The sequence below is a fragment of the Meleagris gallopavo genome, chromosome 11 (assembly GCF_905368555.1).
Source record: "Meleagris gallopavo chromosome 11, MGAL_WU_HG_1.1, whole genome shotgun sequence".
In the NCBI taxonomy this organism is placed as follows: Eukaryota; Metazoa; Chordata; class Aves; order Galliformes; family Phasianidae; genus Meleagris; species Meleagris gallopavo.
Window position 1 is genome coordinate 10,744,452 of NC_139414.1, and position 20,592 is coordinate 10,765,043.

Genomic DNA, 20,592 nt, shown 5'->3' on the forward strand with positions numbered 1-20,592 from the left:
CACTGTGTTCTGAGAAGCACAATTAGAGATAGCTTCTTCCCCTTGGTTTAATAATGAATTTTCATTATATTTCTTAGTTCCTTAGTGACAGTGACAACTCAATTCAGTAATCATCTACAAGAGAAGTAGTACAAAAACAGGTTGTTGTTTTTTTTTTCCAGTAATTTCATCTACCTGCAATCTTAAAGTAAATGTCTTTTCTGTTGGGTTCATCTGCTTCATAAATCCTGTAACCAATAACTAATAATTAAACAATTGCATGGCATCAGATTACCTCCAAAGAAAGATTAGTACTAGGAATAGCATCTGAAGTAGCCAATCTGTTGTAATTATCAACAGGAAACTGATAAAAAACTTGGGAATCGTTATGTCAAATTTGTGTCTGTAACACTCAGAACTCATTTGAATTTTGAGGAAGATATCAGCCATTCTACTTCCTCATCCTTCTTATCACAAAATCATAGAATCACTTGAGTTGGAAAGGACCCTTAAAGATCCTTAAAGTGGTCCAACTCCCCTGCAATGAACAGGGACACCTCCAGCTTATCTGGTGCTCAGAGCCCTGTTCAGCCTCACCTTGAATGTCTCCAGGGGCAGGGTTTCCACCACCTCTCTGGGCAACCTGTGTACCAGTGCATCACCACGCTTACCGTAAAAAACTTCTTCCTTATATTGAATCTAAGTCTTCTCTCTTGTAGATTGAAACCATTTCCCCTTGTCGTATCACATCAGACACTGCTAAGAAGTCTATCCCTTTCCTTTCTTATGGCCCCCCTTTAGGTATTGAGAGGCCAAATCAGGTCTCCCCAGAGTCTTCTTCAGGCTGAAGAGCTCCAGAGCTCTCTGCTTGTCCTCATAGGAGAGGTGTTCCATCCCTTGGATCATTTCTGTGGTTCTCCTCCTGATGCTAGATGTGTTCCAACAGGTCCATGTCTCTCCTGTACTGAGGACTCCACATCTGGACTCAATACTCCAGGTTAGGTCTCACCAGGACAGAATAGAAGGGCAGGATCACTTCTCTCAGTCTGCTGTGGCCATGCTTCTTTTGTTGTGGAAGATTTCTACTGAAGAAATTTGTGTGGGGACCTTGTTCAGGAAAATAGGATATTAGATGATGTCAGTGATGTCGGGCTACTTTTTTCCCTTTCATAATTGTCAGAAATGAATATATTCTTAAATATAAAATCCGTGCATTCCTGAGAGAAGTTAAGAAGAAAAAGGTATTTTTAGCTGCTCTGTTCTGTTTTTGTATGGTCGCTGGCTGAACTCCTGGAAGTGAGCATCTTTTATCTCATTAACTTGTTTCTCTTTGGGGAGCGTTTTGTGGGTGCCCTTGAACTAAGTCACAAGCATCACTCTTACTGACTGCAAGGCACTAGTATATCTTCATATGTTGTCTATTTTAATTACCATTTATACAGCACAAAATACAACTCATTTTCAGTTATTATCTGATATGGAGCATACACCCTAATCCCCAAGGCAGAGATCCTTGTACATTTTTTATCACTTCAAGACACAGCATGTCAGTGTTTTCTGATTGCCTTATTTTTAAGCTAAATTCAGCAAGAAATGTTCCCTGAAGATCCAAATTGTTCAGAAAGATATTGCTTTGTTATGACAACCAGGCATCCCTTCTCACCCACATGGTACTGTCTCATTTCAAATTATTGCTTTTTTTGCCTATACTTCTTATTTCTGAAATATATGATAAAGTTTAATCTCTGGTATAAAAAGATCTTCAATTCTCTACTCCTCTTTTCATCAAATGCTTTGCACGTGCCAGCACTTTCCTCTCATCCACAACAAAATAAAAGGTTGTCTCAGAAATATAAAAAATATCTACTCCTGTAGAATAGCTGGGCTCAGTAACTGAGTCAAAGCATGACTTTCCTGGGAATGCCACTTAGAGCCATCTATCCACAGAAGATGCTTTTGCTGGCCCAAAGCCCAGAGCTGTGCACAGACATCAGGCCTGCTAACTCTAGTGGACATTGAGCTGGGTGAGCTGTAGAATAGGCACATTCCCCAGAAAGTTGCTTGTTCACCTCCATGATTCTGAGTCTCAATTTACTTGCATCTAAAAAGGGAGGAAATGTTTCATGGTTATGCCTGCCCCTTCCATCCATCATTTGGATTTTTCATAAAATCAGAAAGAATCTAGTTGTTTCGGGCACATTACCTGCAAAATGGATTAGTAGCCCCAGGATTCAGTGTTATTTCTAAGCTTCAGGGAAGTTTAACGCTTGTTAATCATATCTATGCTGGCTTTCAAAGCAGCCATAGGTGTTCAGGAGCTGGCCAGTGCAATGATATTGTTGCAAATCTGCAGAGATTCACAGATTTAAATTACCACAACTGAAAGAGAAATCTAACGATTAATATTTTCCTTTCTTCAGAGAAAGATATCCTTAAGGCTATGCAGTGAACAGAACAAACTTATCATTACTATGCACTGAGCCATGATATAGCAAGAATATCCTTAAGCTTTGAGAAATATTTCTAGAAATGCATCACCAGATATTATATTAGAAAGCACACATTATAATATTCATTACAGTAGTAGAATGTGAACTGCATGTTATTGTAAAAGAAAATCCAATTTGCTGCCTACTGCCTTCAATTTGGTTTTGACAAGTACTCAATCTTTTTCTGTATTTTGCTTTCTATGTTTATCTTCCTGGGCATGTTCTGTAATGTCTGCTTAGGGCAAAAACAATAATCTGTTCATTTAATTTACTGAAAAAGCTCATGTACTCTCTGTGCTTACTAGGTACAACAATATGAAAACAAATCCCAGTTGCTAAAGATCCATTTGACAGTATGAAATAGATTCTGTCTTTTTAATTTAGGCAAAAAGCTGGAGAGGGCATAGAATGGATGCAAATTTACTGAGTTGTGCCATTTATTTATGAATGGTTGCAGGGGAGTGATCTGCAAAACCCTATATTATTTTAACAGCAATGGATGAACCTAACTGGGTATAAAAAGAAGTGGTGTTTGACCCTTGAAGAAACACTCAGGGAACCATCAGGGTTTTTTTACTTGGTTTAAAATCTGAAAACCTGAGTTCACTACAATTTCTACAGACAGTTTTTCCTCAAAGTGGAACATGTTTTTAATTAAATTACAGTTTGCTAGTTGGTAATTTTTCTTACTGCTAATCATGGGAGGGGGTGGGAAGGAGAGTGGCAATAGGAACTTAACAAAATCTTAACACTTCTTTTCACTTGTGCTTGAAGTGATACTGTGTGATGAAAGAGAAACTCATCTTGCCAAAATTTGAGTGTCTTAGCTCTGAGGTGTGATTTGCTTTATATTCTTTCTAAATAACCACCTGAATTTGTTTAAGAGTTTTGTCTGGAAGTCTCAAAAGAGAATGGTCTATCTTGCTCTCGGTAATTTGAAGAGTGGTGAAAAGGCATCCCTTATTTTCTTCATAGTTTTACCATGGATACAAGTGTGATATTTTGAATAAGATCTTCAAATTCTATAAGTCATAAACACCTTCCACTGGGGGAGCCTGTTCCCCAAGACATACATCAGATTTTAGAAAATGAAGATTTTTTTTTCTGTAGAGCCTACAGAATCAGATAACCTGGCCACTCTGACCTAGAAAACCATTTTTTTAAAACCCCAATCCCACCTTTTTTTTTTTTTTTTTTTTCTTCCAGAAAATAAATTAACAATTACAAGGATATTAATGTTTGTTTTTACAATGCTGTTAAACCAAATGTTGTGTTCCTTCAGACAGCATACACTGACATGCTTCCTCTTCCCTCAATTTTAACAGGGAATTGCTGAAGGCTGCCCAGGTTCGGTTCACTATTTCCTTACGGTATAAGCATACTAACAGCTATGCCATGGCCTAATCACCTTGTCAACCTGTTTTTGTAGAATCAAATACTGCCAGAGCCTATTTGATACTTCCTAGACACCTTAAATTAACATTCTGGGTAGGAAAAATAAGTCTATCTTTTTTTTTTCTTCTTTTTTGAAGAGTTTAGTTCCATAGCCAGAAATGTTTTTATCCTTAAGAAACAAATACTGCAGTCTCTGTCACAAGAAAATTCCCTTTGACTTCAAATATACTTTGCTTGAGCTGGCTTGCAGGATTTGACCATCTGCAAGCTAGTCTGTAAGACATCGGGCTTCTGATTTACTTGATATACACGTCCAATCTGTTTTAAGCTCTTGTGAGCATTTTAATTTTTCTCACTATGGCATTCATTCATTACGGAGATAGGTGTGATTTTACAAACTGTGTTGTCACATTCTGCAGCTCTGCTCTCAATCGGTACATTTGCAACCAATTGCAACTGTTTTCACATGGCCTGAGTGTGCTTCTATGGCTGACATATAGCTGGCAAGCCCATCACTGTGATTCTGATCCCCACATGTACCTGCTGCATTATCCCACTTTCTCAGGATGTGGGGAAGTGTAGAAGTTTCTTCTAAGTCCCCACTTTTTATTGGTGTGTCTGAAGCTGCTTCTGTTGTGCAAGTGCTGAACGTCTCGTGTCTGAAGCCTGATTTGGATTTTCCAGAAAAAAACAATCTAACTTTCCTGGCACGTTTGCAGAATTAGGTATTGTAACATCACTAGAAGTAATGACTGATGTTATCAATCATTTATCTGGGGACAGAATCCCCCAGTCACTCAGTGCCATGTCTCAACATCTTTCCTTCACACATGTCCTTACAGGAAAGCTCCCTTGGATGTGCTGTGTGGAAAGGAGTTGGGATAAGGTTGCCAGACCCAAGGAATGCAGGCCAGTGCATCTGCAGAAGTGCAGGATGGGGAAGGCATTTTTTTAATCCAGTGCTCCAAGAGCATTAAACTTTAGACATTGACATCTTCTGAAATTGCTGTAATATTAACATACTCTAAAAGAACATGATTTCTCCTGCTTCTTGATTTTTTTAAGAATGTCTCTCTGCTTTGAAGTCTAAATTACTTCCATTTCCTAGAAATTATTCGTTTTTTGAATAAAGTTCTTAATCCTCAACCAATATGGAAATGCATAAGAACTTCAAAACACGCTCCTTGGTGATTTAGTCTTATATGTCTTCATTCTGCACGAGCCTTTAAATGATTCTCATTTCATCTATTGACTTCCATCTCTGTTTGCTGTAAGCTTTTTGCCAATGAGAGCCTTTCACAGTAACCAATGTTTCATATACAGCAATTGTGCAGGATAATTAAATAAAAACTCTGTTTTAAATCAATTTAAATCAGACTTTCAGAAATGACAGTTGCTGCACTGTAAAACCAGTGAACAAACCCTTTCAAATACTTAAATCAATCTCAACTTTGTTTCATCTTAATCTTCAGAAAGCAATTCCTGCAAATGTCAATACTGCCCTGATAGATTAGGTGATGATATCTCCGTATGTGTTAGCTTCAGAGATACACTGGTATCAGACCAATTAAATGAATATAATTGTTACTTTTCTACACTTTATAGATAGAAGCAGATTTCTGTCGTGGTGCTATGGAGATAAGGCATGTGTTTGGCATGTATTTACTGCTGTGGTTAATGATTAGTATTAGCATAACTGAATTTCTCCCATTACATCTCCTATGTATTGGAGATGCATAGTAGCTACTACAGATTTTATCAGCTAACAGCCAGTGATGTCATATGGCCATGCAGCGTAAATATCTGTATGATTCGGGAGATGATTTTTGTTCATCTGCTTGGGCTTCTTTTGTTGTTGTTATTTTTTGGCTTGCTGTTTTGGATATTTTCTTACTTGTTGCTGTTGGTTTTTGTTGTTGTTGTTCTGCTATTGGGGCCTGGTTTGGACCTGTGTTGTCCAAATGCACCAGCAGAGGTAATCTTTTTTGCCACAATAAAAGACACAGTGGGAATAAATAATATAACAGTAAGTTAGAGATGGACCAAATCACCAGCATGACAAAAACCATCTCTGCTGAATCTCATTTAGAAGTCATATGCAATATACAAAACTGTTTGTTTATTTCTCTTGCTTGAGTCTGCTGTTACCAGTCTATGAACATCGAATACACATTTCAGTGCACATATTCCCAAAGAGGCTTGCAGTAAAGTAACTTCTAATGTATGTTCCTGAATGATATTTCCTTAGATGGCACTTGTCATCTACAATCCTGAGTACAGAAGTAAATACCACTCAGTTATCAGTCGTGGTGTTTGTCTGGTGATAGCACTCATCTTATTCACCTATATAGGTCTTGTGTTGGTAACAAATGCAGTCATAAATGAAAAAAAGATCAAGAATCAGTGGGTGCCATTGCTGTAAGTAGGCAGCTACTTGTCTAGCTCTGAGAACTCGCGTGATTTGCGATCATTAAAAAATCAAAATCTGGATCACTAAAATTAGTTGAAAATACATAGCATTTGTATCTTGTTCAAAAACTGCAGCTGGCAGAGGTGGTTAATTGATTTGTAGGTTATTCTACAAAGTATTAGTGATGCCTTCCTCTGAAACACTTAGCTGAAGCTGTAACGTGCTTTTAATAAGACTCAGAGATATTACATCTAAAATTTCATATCCAGATAGTATCATAATTTGCCTTCGCTTTTTGTGAGAATTGAAAACTGTCAGGAATTACGTTGTTTCTCAGGTAAAATTACAGCTATTTCAGGGCGTATTCACAATGTCTGATGGGCCGAGCAGCCCTCAGCTCAGATTGCTGCCTCTGCATCTGCAGACAGTGTTGCAGAAAGAGTGTGTTAGAAATAACTGAGAAACCAAGATTCACTGATGATACAAAATTGTCCAGATAAACGAATCTGAGCATGACTAACCCAGCTGGTAATTGGTACAAGGGCCGACTGTCTGCGTAACAGCAGATGAAAGAAAGAAGGTAATGGTAATTTGGCTGTGTCCTAGTATCTTTGATACAAAAGGGAACACACAAGTAGGGAGAAGGACAGATACCTCTCCTAGGCTGAAAAAAAGATCCCTAGCAATAAAATCAGTGTTGAGTGCATTGAAATTTAGTAAGGGTAAAGAAAGAAAGAGTTTCTATAAATACATTTGATGAAAAAAAAGAACAGGCTATCAATTAATGGGAAAGAGAGAAAAAGGAAGAAGCCAGAGAGGAAGCATTCAGTGTCTTCTTTCTGTCTATAAAAAAGGTTAGCAGTGACCAGATACTTATGAGCCTAATAAGGTTTTAAGAAAGATCCAAAACAGATATAGCAAGAACTAATACTATCAGACTGATTTGATTTTCTTCTTTGACAGAAAGCTTGCTAGCTCTAAGTGTATGCTGTACTGGAAATTTAGATAAAGCTTACTGTCCTGTCCACTGATGTGTTCATAAGCAATAAGGTGGATAAAGCACCTCTAAGATGTAGTGATACAGTTAGTTTGGAAACTGTAATTGAACAGCAATAATTGTCAATATGTCTTTCCAGTTTCTAAAAGGGTGTTAAGACGTTTTCCATTTTAACATATTTTCCCTTTTCCTTTCTTCCCTTTTTCTTTTACCAGTGGAAAAAAAAGATGAAAGAATTGGGTTCAGTAGTACACTTATTTAAATCTAATTTGTTTGCCAGAGAGTCAAATTCCTCTTAGGATGGAGACACACGGTACAATGCATGAGATGTACAGAAAAATGTTCTCGTTGTTCAATCAAGGGTAAGAACAAGAATAAAACCAGAGTTTTCCTCCATTAGTCTGAGCAATTTGTGGAGGAAAAAAAAGTCTATATATTAAACTCCTACTTAATAAATATAGTATAATAGCTTTCTTCTTCTCTATGTAGCTCAAATAAGTAGATTAGAGGAGGGCAGAACAGTAGGAAAAGTAAGTTGCTGTTTGTACTTTCATGAAAATGGGCTGAAGGGAAGAAGAGGTCAGCTGCTAACCTACGTATCGCTCAGAAACTAAATTCTCATGCAGAAACCCTCCTGTTGCATGATTTGTATTAGTATTTCTTTCCAAATCCATAACTGCTGATTAATGAAGATTAATGTGCCTATGGCCACAAGTAAGCTTTTCATTTTATTATTTTTGAGCTTTTCATCTCTGTGATTAATAATTTGTCAAAACGCTTGAATTCTAGCCTCAGAATACTAAATACATTAGTAATTAGAGCTCTGCAAAATAACACTGTAAACAGAATACCCAATTTGCCTTTCATATATGCTGTAAAATACAAAGACCTTAAGTAGGAGGAGAACCAAAGTGATGCAATACAGAGAGAAATGGAAATGCTTGTGCCTGGAGACTGGCACCTGACAGAAGAATGGGGTCTGCTTCTGGCCCCTTCCTCACCAGAGACACGGTCTATGGATAAGTATGTGGGAAAGGCATGTTGTTTGGGGAAGGTAAGCCATGTGTTTGGGGATGGGGAGTCTCCAGTCCAGAATGGAAAGAGCAAGAATGGAGACCAGGAGCTAGGAAACAAGTGGGAAAGACAAGGGCAATTATACTAAAGACTGTAGGCAAGTGGGCAAAGAAGATATTTGCTACTTCCAGACCCAAACTGTACATTGAATTCCTATACTCTCTCACATTAAAGGAATGACCCATTAGAGATACAAGTATTTAAATAATGTATAGCGTGGTACATATCAAAGAACAATTTTTTTTTTAGTGGGACTGGCAAGGATGGTTTAAGTCAATAGGGAGTTCAAAAAACAAAGCTGCCAAGGATAAGAATGGGTGTTAGGGAGAAACAGTCTCAGGTAAAATGGGAGAGTCCTTAGTTTGTACCCAGGATTCACAGGCAGGATCTGCTCCACAAAGATGATAAGCCTTACAATAGTAGTTTGTGACTCAAACTTACTTTCTCTCCCATTGTCAGGGGAATAGCACTGTGTGACATTTGAGGGAAATTCAATTGACTCAGAATTTTTGAATATTCTGAAAATCATAATAATTCATTTCATCATAGAATGGTCATCAGGAATATCAGATATATTCTTTTTCCTTGGTGGTGTGAAGTGATAATTCTTAGAATCTAACCTTGTGTGGTGCACAGGTCAGTGATCATAAGTAACAGAGACCATCATCATAACCCACCTTGGCTGCTGAGATGGAAACATAAGTTTTAAATGTGAACAGTTGATTAGTTCTAAATTGATGCTGTTGAGCTGTTCTTTACATTTTGGGACTTACTTTTTTTATTCAGGAAAATACAGAAGTTGTGCTCTTATAGTTACATCATCAATTTAGAAAAATATGTGGAAAGAAAATGGAAATGCTTTTTCCTGAAGCCAATCTATGAATATCTAACTCACTGAAAATTCTGAGGGAATGCACTCATTATTGTCACTAATGTTATTATTGGGAAATTTGTTACAAATTCTCTTACTAAAATGTGATTTATGCTATTTCTGTCATCCATTAGAATCATGAGTTTTGAATGAAAATAAATTCACTAAATAAGTAGTAATTTCTTTTTTAAAAGGCATCTTGGGAGCAATCATATTCTATCAAGATTTCTAAACCAATGTTAGCATCCACTGCTGCTTAGGGAAGCTAATTTTCTATTTATTTATTTATTTTAAAAGTTTTTATTAATCAAACAGTTGTAAAACTTTTACAGAAGAACTCATGGAGCCAGTGTAACTGAAATGGTCTTCATTTGTAACTGTAACAGTTAGGGTAAGCTTTGGATAATTATTCCTGCTCTTATTTTCATTTATTCTGATGATCCTGTGTTTGTATAGGAAGATGTTTTATTCTTTTCAAGTGGTATTTGTTTCATAGACACCCAATCAATGCCATTTCTATGGCCACTGGAAATGGCCACGATAAACAAACACTGTTCACACTTTAACTGCTTCTTCTGGGTGCTCCACTACTTCAGAGGCGAGCTCTCAGCTAGGATGTATGCTAATTAAGGAAAAACATTAGCTATTGTTTTAAGATGGAATGGACAACTGATACTGACAGAACCTTTTGGACTTCAGCTAAATAAGCAGCTCTGTCTGTATGACATTTTCTTTCTTTCGTTCTTTTTAAATTTTTTTAATTTTTTTTTTTTCAATGAAAGAAATCACAGCTGATGTTTGGTATCTTGATCACTACTTTTCTTGTCTGAATAACTGTCACATTCAGGGTAGATTGGACATTTTACTGAACTACCTTCGGTGCAGAAAAAAAAAAAAACAGATGCTGATTTGGTTCCATGCAGTGAATATCTTTTGCTTGGACTTCTCCAGAGAGCTAACAAATGTCTTTTCCCTGATTTTTGCAGAAGATCCTGCAGTGCTGATCATTTTCCCAGTCTCTAGGGAAGCAACTGCAATGTGCCAACACACTGTGAGTTTCAAAGCTGGCATGGAGTGCCTACCCTCCTGCTGAGAGGCCCTCATAAAAATAAGGTGACCTCAGTAAAATTACCCAGCAGGCCTTGGTGAAAATGAGCAGAGGCGACCAACTGTTAATATGATGATGTCAAGCACATTGTTCTACAATAATGTAGTTGCTAGTACTGCAATCAAGGAAAAACAGCAAGGAAATCTGGGAGAAAAACTGCTTTTCCATTTACTGCAACCATTCTGCCTAGACTAGAAAAATAAAAGCAAACAAAAGCAGTTAGTTTAACCCCTGCAAATGCCTGTATGTAACTGAAAAACCTGGTGTTTCTTTTTGATCTTTGCTCACCATTCTGGTGGTGCAGCCACTGCAGGCTTTGGACATTGTGCAATCAAATGTGAATTCATGCAATTCTGGTTGCAATTAGCCCTGATTTCATGGCAACAAAAAAGAAGAAATATTATGGAAGGGAGCAAGTAACCTAGTCACTCCAAAAGTAATGCCTCCTATCTATTTCCATGGAAACTGCAACAGATACAAAGAGTGTAATAATGCTAGTTTAGAGAGCAAATTCTCAGGTAGAAAACATTACTCTTCAGAATAGTCACAACCATCAGCTGTGCATTTTTGCCAGCAATGAACAAGAGTCTGCATGCCACACTCATAAAAATACACACCAGTAGAGGTGATTCACTGTCACCACTGCTGAAATGCACCACCCGCTACCACAATGCGTTCACATTGTTTGATTTCCATAATCATTCAGCAGTCACCAGCAAATGTCAGTGGGAGCCATTGATGGTGTAGAGATAGATGGGTGTTCCATCTATTCTTTCCTGGCTTTGCTATTGACTCTGAACAGGACTTGCAATCACAGGCACGCTGAAAAAAGGATCCAAGTGGTCTTCAGCTTGTTATCTCTAAGTCCTCAGGTTAGTTTTGAGAACAGTGAATAGTAAACCTAAAATCTTCTAGAGAGTTATGTGTTCTTATTAGGATTTCTCTTTTATGGGAAATTGATTTCTAATAAGTGAGCTGAGAAGAAGTTGGAAAATCTTACCAAACATACTGAATAAACGAATTGGAAGCAAATCTAGGTATAATAAGTGCATCTGTTTGTGCGTTCATATGCAATTTGACCTGTGGTATGTGATATAGAAATATAGATTGGTGTGTAAATGAATGATTTTCCTAGGCAGCTAGGAATAAACAATGATTTATCAATAAATTGTCTGAGCTGTATCGTATTCATCTAAAGCATCATCACTTTGAAAAAGCTGAAAAAATAAAATCCTTTTAACTTCAGAATAATTCAGCATTTCCAGTTCTCCCATGTATCAAAACTTTACAGAAGACTGATAGTTTTGCATATGATTAATAGTGTATTCACGAAAAAAATTCTCACCCTACCCTAACCCACCATGAAATGTCGTTTCTGTTTGGTGTGTGTCTACAGACTATATTAAGGCACAGATCTACAAACTTTTTCTGCATTTGAATTTCTCCTTAGTCTCCAAAATAAGACAGACATGAATGGTTGCCTAACTAAATCATCTGAAATGTCGCAGAGCTGATTATAGTTGATTACAAATTAAACTCTCTTGCATTGGAAACTAAAATTTTGTGACATCAGTGTAGTATATTGCAAATATTTGAGTGTGAAGACAATTTTCATAAAATCAAGTAATCTCTGTGATAGATTATTAAATTAATTTTAATTTTGTATATAGAATATAACCTTATCAGAAATTGTTGTCTGAAGTGCAGTTTCTGATGGATGAGGTTGACCTACAACCTGTAATGAACTCCAGAGATCAGCAATGTGGGTAAACTGTTTTCTACTCAGAAGGCTGGAAGAGTAGTCTACAATTTTCCATTCCTCAGGATATTTTTGTATTGCATAGCCTGTTAGGGAAATCTTTTAGAAAAATATTTTTTGACTGGTTTTGTGCCTCCTTGGAATTTGTCACTACCTAAAACAAATTGTTGTTTGTATTGATCACAGAAAAAGATCATGTTAGTATTAGGGATACGCTGAAGAGCTATGCTCTGTTCCCTCAAAAGCTGCAGACAGAAAAAAAAAATATTAGTGTTAAAAAAATGTTCTATCTCATGTAGTCATTTTTTTTTTTTTAATTAAGAAATCAGATAAATGATTAAATGTTGTTATGAAGAAAAAAATTCAGTTCAAAATGGTTAAAAAGAATAATTGGATACTTTAGAAATTTTAAAGTGCATTAGATTTAGATAAAATGTTCTGTCACTGCTGAACTTTATAGTCTTATTTAAAAAAAATGTTAACTTATATTTTTCACAGTGATCTATTGTTGAATAGATACAGATATAATGTGTTGGAAACCAAATTGAAAAGAATTGAGAGAAAAGCTATTGCATGTTTATATTTACCAATAAAATTATTGCATATATTTTGAATTCCAAAGTTTATTTAAAGTACACGTGGTTAATGTTAACATATTGTCTGCTTTTATGGTCAAGACATAATAGTTTTATTTATTGGTGGTTTTTGTTGTTGGAGGTGTTTTTTTGTTTTTGTTTTTTGATTTGTAATGGAATGATCAAATGATTATTCAGTAGCATTTCAGCTACAGGATACATTTTCAGCTCTAAATTTGGATATTGTTACAAAGTACTGTAAAATTCTTTGCATTTGAGCCAAAAATATTCTCATCTAACAACAAAATACAGACTCAGCAATCCTGGAATATTTAGTAAATTTCTGTATTTCAACATATTTCATCAGTGATCTGGTAAATTTGACTACATCTACTGCTGCTGTTTAGTTATCTAAAGTAGAAAGTAAAAGAGTAATTTCAGGAGGTATTTGTAAGACTTTGGTGACTGCAGGGTAAAATGATACATGAAATTTATTGTGGATAATGGTCCAGTAACACAGAAGAAGAAAGTTGTTTGAGCTCAACATAGAATGATGAGCTCAAGGCTCTTTAATTGTCAAGTGCAAGATCTTGGTGCTGTTAAAGATAGTACTGGTGAAAAATATTAGCTTGGTGTTTGGTGAGTTTCCAAAATGAATCATGTATGAATTACCAAGGAAGGAAGAGAGAAGTAAAATGTGCTGTTATATTCCTCTGTAAATACATTCTTCATCCCCACCATGAATGCCATGGTTTTCTTTGTTGTCTCTCCCAGCTCACAAAGGATATATTAGAATTGAGAAGGGTTAAAGAAAGGAAATAAAGGTGGTTTGTGTATATCAATGGCTAAGTGGGCTGGGACTTTTTATTGGAAAGAAGACAGTTGGGAAAAGGAGGCTAAACTTCTAGTTACTTCATTAAATACAAATATTTTTAATGTGATATTTGAAAGTCCTTTGTTTTCTTGTCCTTTTGTCTGTTTCTGTGTTCTTTATGGCCTCAAATTAGGGTAAAGACAATTAAAGGTAATCTACCATGAAAACGTCCATGTTAGTCTTTAATAGAAATCAGTGGTAAAAATCCTTGTGGGATTAGATTCACAATATGTAAATACACTCCTTTGAGACACATACATTCATTTAAAGAGTTAAATCCTGTTCATCACAGACAGTCAATGTTGCTGTTTGCTTCAGAGGAGCTACTTACTTGAATTAGAACATTATCCATAATCAGCAAGTCCTCTCAAAGCTTGGATCAATGGAGGTTCTCCATTCTTATCTCTTGGAGCCAAAGGAAGGAATGAAAAGAGGAAAAAAAAAAAAGACAATAGATGTTCTTATCAACTGGTTTAATCAGGTAACCACTTATCACTCCACTTCATTGGAAAAGAAAAACCTCACTTTTTTGAATCTTCTGACCTTGAAAAGCAAAGAACCTGGCCTGTTGTGTGACAGGCTCAAAAGATAACCTTCTCTTCCTTTTCTGAGTGAAAGGTACATGTTTCTGCAGTGGGAAAATCAAAGTTTTGTTTTTCTTTTTTTAAAGAGTGAAATAATAGAAGAGCTTAGGTAATATCCATGAGAGGATGTAGTGCTTATTTAAACTGACATAATAGGGAGCCCAGAATATGCTCTCTTCTATCTCGAGTACCTACAAAATGGCACGAATCTACTGGCCCTTCTTTCAATCTTCAGTGCCCTAAGAGATTTTACTTTTGTATAACAAAAAGGTGTATTGAAAAATGCACTCAAAAAAAACTTTATAAACTTAATATGTAGGATGGATATATGTATATATCAATAAGACTGCTTTAGGTTTTAAAGACAAAATTACTGTGAAATTTAGAAACTAAGCTAGAAACAAAAATTTGCCCTGGAGGTTGTGGAGGTGCACTGCTGATAGCAGGGAAGCTATTGCACTCTGCAAAAAAACTTCCAGTACCTAGATCTATTGTTTGGTTATTTGGAAGAGAATAGTTTATAGAAAATTGGAAGGAGAAAATTTCAAATAAATCCTTTTCTTGGTCCCTTAAGCTATACCAAAATATCAAATTACATTTTGACCTTATCTAGTTGCATTCATTTTGTTTTACTTTTCTATGTAATTGAGGTGATAACCTCAGCTCTAAATACCTCATGCATTTCCATCTTTTCAATTTCCTCTCTCTCCTTCCATACCTTGGTTACAGAAGGGTTGTATAGCAGAATGTAATTCTAATTCCACTGTGCTCTGACTGACCTCAGAGCTAGGATAGCAGTGCGACTTTATAGTATTTTCTTTGCTGCAAATAAATTCTGCTTGGAAAGCTCCCTTCATGATTCAGCATTATAGAAGTAACCATGTTTAAATCAGAGTATTTTGCAAGGGTTTAGTGATCTGCTTGACAGTTTGACTCTTGGAAAACGTAAGTGAAGGAGACAAGAAAGTAGAACTGTACCTAGGGAAAGGTTGGAAGAAATACTGGAAAGAAAAAGCCAAGAAACATTGCCATTGTTGATGCAACAGGGAAAAAAATCTGGTCTAAGTACTACCTTAGCTACTAAAACATTTGCTTTAAATATTATCTGGAGAAGCAAACTATTTTTAATAGCCACAGCTGACTCAAAATGATGTTCTGTGCTCAAAGTAATTTCTTTTAATGTTTGTAGCATTTAAACCCTTAGAGTCTCTGTAGTCATCAATTCTATCTTTCTGTATGTTACAGGATAAGTAGTTTGGGGATCAATTTTACAGCACCTAGCTAGAAACTAAGTACAAATTTCCAGTTGTGAAAATTCTATCACGTTTGGTGAAATATTCTAAAAATCACGAACCCTCACAGTTAAAAATACATACTTTTTTCTAGATGAAACTTTTGCTTCAAGACTTTCCCTTGGAAATTAACAAAATGTCATGAAAGTAGATTATGATAATTCCGTATGCTTACAGTACCTACATATAAATAAGTATAAATATATTTTGGGAAATGAATTTAAGCTAGATGAACTTCATTCCTTCCTCTTTCAAAATACCTTCAAGTAAAGGAAGAGTGAAAAAAACATATAATTGCAGAAGAAATTTTAAAGTTATCAATTCAAATCAATTTGCTTGGAAAAGGCTTTCCTCTTTTGTGTATTAGTTTTGAAAATGGCAAGCAAACCAGGAAAATGGGTTGATTTTATTGGCTTCACACAAAATTTAAGATTCTTTTCATCATATAGTAATTAATTGATGTTGCTCCAGTTTATGTTTAGGACATGAAAACTTTATTTGCTGTTGTGCTTGTTTAGTTGAATAGAAGTATCACTGAACAGCTTCAAATGGAATCCTGCTTGCAGCTGGAAAATGGGGCTTGAAACAATTAAGCTAGAATTATAGTTACAGAACTAAAAAAAAGGAAAGAAAGAGAAACAACATGGGAAGAAACAAATAGTGATTATTGGATGGAGTTTTATTGACTCTCTGTTGTAGTCTTCACATTGTTTGAAAATCTTTTAAGTTGTTCAGAAATCAGCCTTCCCGTAACTTACTGGAAAAGGACAATGCACAAGTATTAGTTCTGTCTCACAGAATAAGACTTAGAAAATGACTTGTAAAAACCTATTGCCTTTTCTCTGTTTTAAATGTTATTTCTTCCAGACTAAGTCAATTTGTATTTTTTAGCCTGAAAAGTTCTTTCCATGGCTGAATGAAAAAACAGTTGTGGAAAAATTAGATAAGTCATTGTTCCACACCAGAGTAATTTTCTTTCTCTCTTTGTCCTTGCCGGTACTGAGTTTTGGGTTCTTTTTTTATTTTTCTTTTGTCTTTCTTTTTTTTTTTTTTCCTCTTCCCAAATCTCTCAGGGTTTTTCAATTACTTTGAGGTCAAAACTTTGGATCATGAAGTGAAAAGCATGTAACAAATGTCACCATTGGGTAAACACGTGGTCTTTCTGTTACCACTAACTGACAGCTGGTGTGACAGTATTTTTTATTTATATTTCTTAGAAAACTTGCTTCGCAAAATATTTTTTCTTTTCCATGAAAAGCATTTCGTGCTTAATGTGACCACTTGGATGTTTCCTGGCCTCTGTCCTTGGAACACCTTCCACATCAGGCTTTGTTTAGAAGCCAGAAATTTTGTCATTGCAACTGCTTCAGCTGCTAATTTTCAAAGACACAGTCTTCAATTTTCCTTTTGGATTCCTTTCAAATTAACTCAAACTTTTGTGAATTGGTCGTCTAGTCACAACTGAGGAAAATCAGTGCTTCATACTTTTCTAGAAGTAGAGAGATAAGATGGAGATATTCCCTGCACTTTAAAGCCCTCTAACACTTAGTTTCAATTCCACCAAGTAGTTGAGTGTGAATAGATAAACACTTGCATCTTTGTAGGGATGCACTTGCTACCTGTTTCTTTAATACATGAACACGTGATCACGCTCACTAGCACAAATGCTCCTCTAATATTTATGGGAACAAAACCAAGATTCCCAAAAGACTATAAGTAGTGAGAGAAAGGATGGGTAGCAGAACATTTGCTTGGTTTATTTAGTTCATAAAAGAGCCTCACAGATTTGACCAAATAACTGTTACCACATCAAGAAACACTGATTTCTTCTCTTATAAGGGAGAACAGAGATAATTGAAACATCTCAATGACAGATTAGATGAGTTACCCTTGGCTCAGTCTTGCTTCTCTAGAATCCTACTTTTGCTTGCTCAAGTTACATAAACTCACAAATAAGTTTGGGTACCTAATTGTTTTCTGGGATCGCTGCTAGTTCAAGAAGTTTCCCATGTCCCACGTGAAAGTACTGTTTTGAATTACTCATTTGAAACATTTTCAGGGAACATTTTATTTGATCACCAAATGTCTAGTCACCAGAAGGTTTATAAATCTCTGAGAGGATCTCAGTCTTTCCAGAGATATAATTGCAGATGAGCCCATCTGTTCTCTTTTAATCTCTGTCTTCCATGTTTATCTACCTTTCTGATGTTTGTTCTAATATTTCTGATGTTTTGGTGTGTGGATGGCAGAGGAGCTTAGCAGCTGCTGAAAAGATGCTAGTGCTCGATATTGTCAGTTCTGAAGAAAAGAGTAGATTTTGAAACCTTACAAATATATTGCAATAAATATGTGAATGGCTTCAAATTCAGAGTTTGTGAACAAAAATGATGAAACACTCTAAACCCCATTTAATTCACAGAGCTTAATTCCTATACCATTTCCTGCAAGGATAATGTATGTTTTTCAAAACATCTTAATATTATGCATGACTCTTGGACATCAACAGTAGTACTGTTTTTTTCACTTGAAAACCAGCAAAAAGCTAGAGGACAAAGTTCTTGACAAAATTCTCTTTTTACTTATGTTTTTCTGCATATCAGAACATAAAAAGGTAATTTCCCTTGTTCTTCTTCAGTGTTCTGACATTAAGGCACCTCCCATGTTATGTTACGGTATAAGTTTTATTCCTATTTTACAAACTATGACGTGTAGAGATTAATCCCGTTGCTCAATAACATTAGAGCTAAATGGCCTTTGTAACACCAAAATAAGTTTGTGTCAGAGTATTTTCCTAAGTGTAAGGATAACATCTTCGGCAAATGTTAGGCCTGTTTTACATTATTAAGGTCTAACAGTTCTGTACTCTATTTTTATGAGGGATGTTGACAGCTCTCTTCCTGAGGTGACTGTTAGCTATTAAATACATGCAATTTGTTAATCATTCATATTTGTTGTAACTATTCATGATGCAGTTTGGGAATCTTCAATCCCTGTTGCTGGAAGGGCATTCTGTGAAAAGTAGTACTGTTTGCTCTCTAATTATCCACTCAAGGGCTAACTTTGGGACTGAAGTACAAGATTCCAAGTATCTCTTGTCTATGCAGAACTATTTTTGTGTTCTCATGGAGTTATTGATCAAATCTTGCCAGTCACTCTGCTCCGCACTGCAAGGCACTGGCAGGCATGCTGCAGGGCGTTACTGCATCAGTGAACTAATCTGTGTAGCTCCCTGCTTCCTCAGGGCTGCAGCTCTCAATGCACAGTTGATTGGAATCAACAGTCCTCTGAAGTGCACTTTTCACAATGGTCTGCCAACAGTCCTCAGCATCTTACAGTGTTTCTTTTCCATTGCTCTTACTACCTGTACTCCCTTACAGGTGCAGAATTGAAATCTGATGGTCTATTTACTTCTCTCACAATGGATTGCCCTTCTGTGTCCCGGATTGCTGCTCTCCTGGTACGTTTAGAAACTTGTTCTTGGGGTTCTGCTTCCACTCAGTGTGCTGTTCTGCAACTTGGTGCATAGAAATATAAAGTAGAAAATCAGATGAACTAACACACTAACAAGGAACCTTTACAAGGTGTCTGTCTCCTCAAGGAGTGACTGAAATACTAGCATTACAAACCAAATATTCACAGGAATTTTGTTTTTTCATAAACAGTTCCTGTTAAGACACAGTGTTACTGTACCATGCAGCATGTAACTTTTTGCTAATTGCTACTAATGACACATAACTGGGTTTGTTGTTGTTGTTGTTGTTGTTGTTTTATAATAGATCGAGTGGTGGTTGTATTCTCAAACACAGTTCTCTCCCATTTCTTTGTCAAGAAAAGATGATAAAATGCATGTGATGTTTTTAATTGATGACCTTTTCATTTTTAGGGTTGGCTTATTAGCTGAAGACAGTGTTGTTGAATGTAGTGTACTAGAGTGATTTCTGCTTTATAAAGATGTTTGACATACTTTATAGAGTGCTTCATTCATAGTCTCCTTTTCTCCTCTCTAACAATGACTTTATGAATTCTGCGTTTGTTAGGAGCCAAATTGAGGCTTTTACATGCATTTTATGTTGTTGGGATACAAGATAAGGAATATCAAAAACAGGCCTCCTGTTTTTCTGTTGTGTGGTAGAGTAAAAATTAAATAATATATAGTTTCTAATGAAATGAGAGATTATTATCAACATGCAAGGAGAATATCTAAAATAATAGGACATGAATTGCTTCTATAATGCATCACTGATTACAGTTAAAATGTAAATGTTTATCTTTCTCTCTGAGAAAGTTAAATGGACTTAGAAAGTGATTGGAATTAGACTGAAATGTAGTATATATTTTTTAACAAAAGACTTTAAGACACAGTTTTTAAAAATGACTATTTTTTTCCATTAAAATGATCCATTCTACATTAACAGATAATAGAGGTGTCATTTCATTGACATCTTCTACATTTTTGCATAATGAAAATCTGACTGTGCAGTTTCAGCCTCCTGAAAACTGGCCTAATGGACACCATTTGATTAAATGGGCCCTGAAACTCTTTCAGCTGCAGACACTTGCAGCTTGGAAATCTGCAGAGAAATAAAAAGCACTTTTTTTTTTTTTTTTTTTTTTTTTCCTACAAAAGCTTGGAGTTTGTCAATTTGTCAAAGTTAAGACATTACCTTGCAGAATTTGTGTCTGTCAGTTCTAGTGCTTTCCACTGGAGGACAGCCTGTTATAATGCTGTGCTCCCTGAGCTGGAAGCAGAACTGGAAGAAATCTGTCCTAATATTCTCCCCAGGGAGGAGAAGACAAGGTTACCATCCCTAAAAGAATGCTCTGAAATGTGGGCCAGAAACATTATAGGCCTATCTGGGACTTTCCATGAAGTCAAAACAAATGCCTTCTCCAACTTTATTTCTTTTCCATGATACTTGCAGATGGAAAATATCAGTAAAAAGAAAAAGAAAAAAAAAAAAAAGAAGAAGAAGAAGAATCTGTGCACAAAATCTAGGAGAGTAAAACATCTGTGCAGGTTTTGGACAGATTTATTCAGAGGTTGTTGAGTTGGCTGATGAATAGAGTACTGAGGTGCAAAAGTTCTTTTTCGCTGGGACTACAAGGAGGCCCGAGGGAATTGAGAAAGAATCGGACAGAGGTGTGGCTAAATACATTGCATGAAATCTGTTGTGCCTTTCTCAGG

General features: G+C 36.0%; 1 long non-coding RNA gene across 1 annotated transcript in view; it reads left to right on the forward strand.

Annotated features, from left to right (window-relative positions):
* LOC146543627 (uncharacterized) overlaps positions 1-18,868 on the forward strand; it is a 355,365-nt gene extending 336,497 nt beyond the window's left edge. Inside the window, exon 4 of the long non-coding RNA XR_014885712.1 lies at positions 18,785-18,868. This is a non-coding gene — a long non-coding RNA (uncharacterized LOC146543627). The remainder of the gene's footprint in view (positions 1-18,784) is intronic.
* The last annotated feature ends 1,724 nt before the right edge of the window (positions 18,869-20,592 follow it).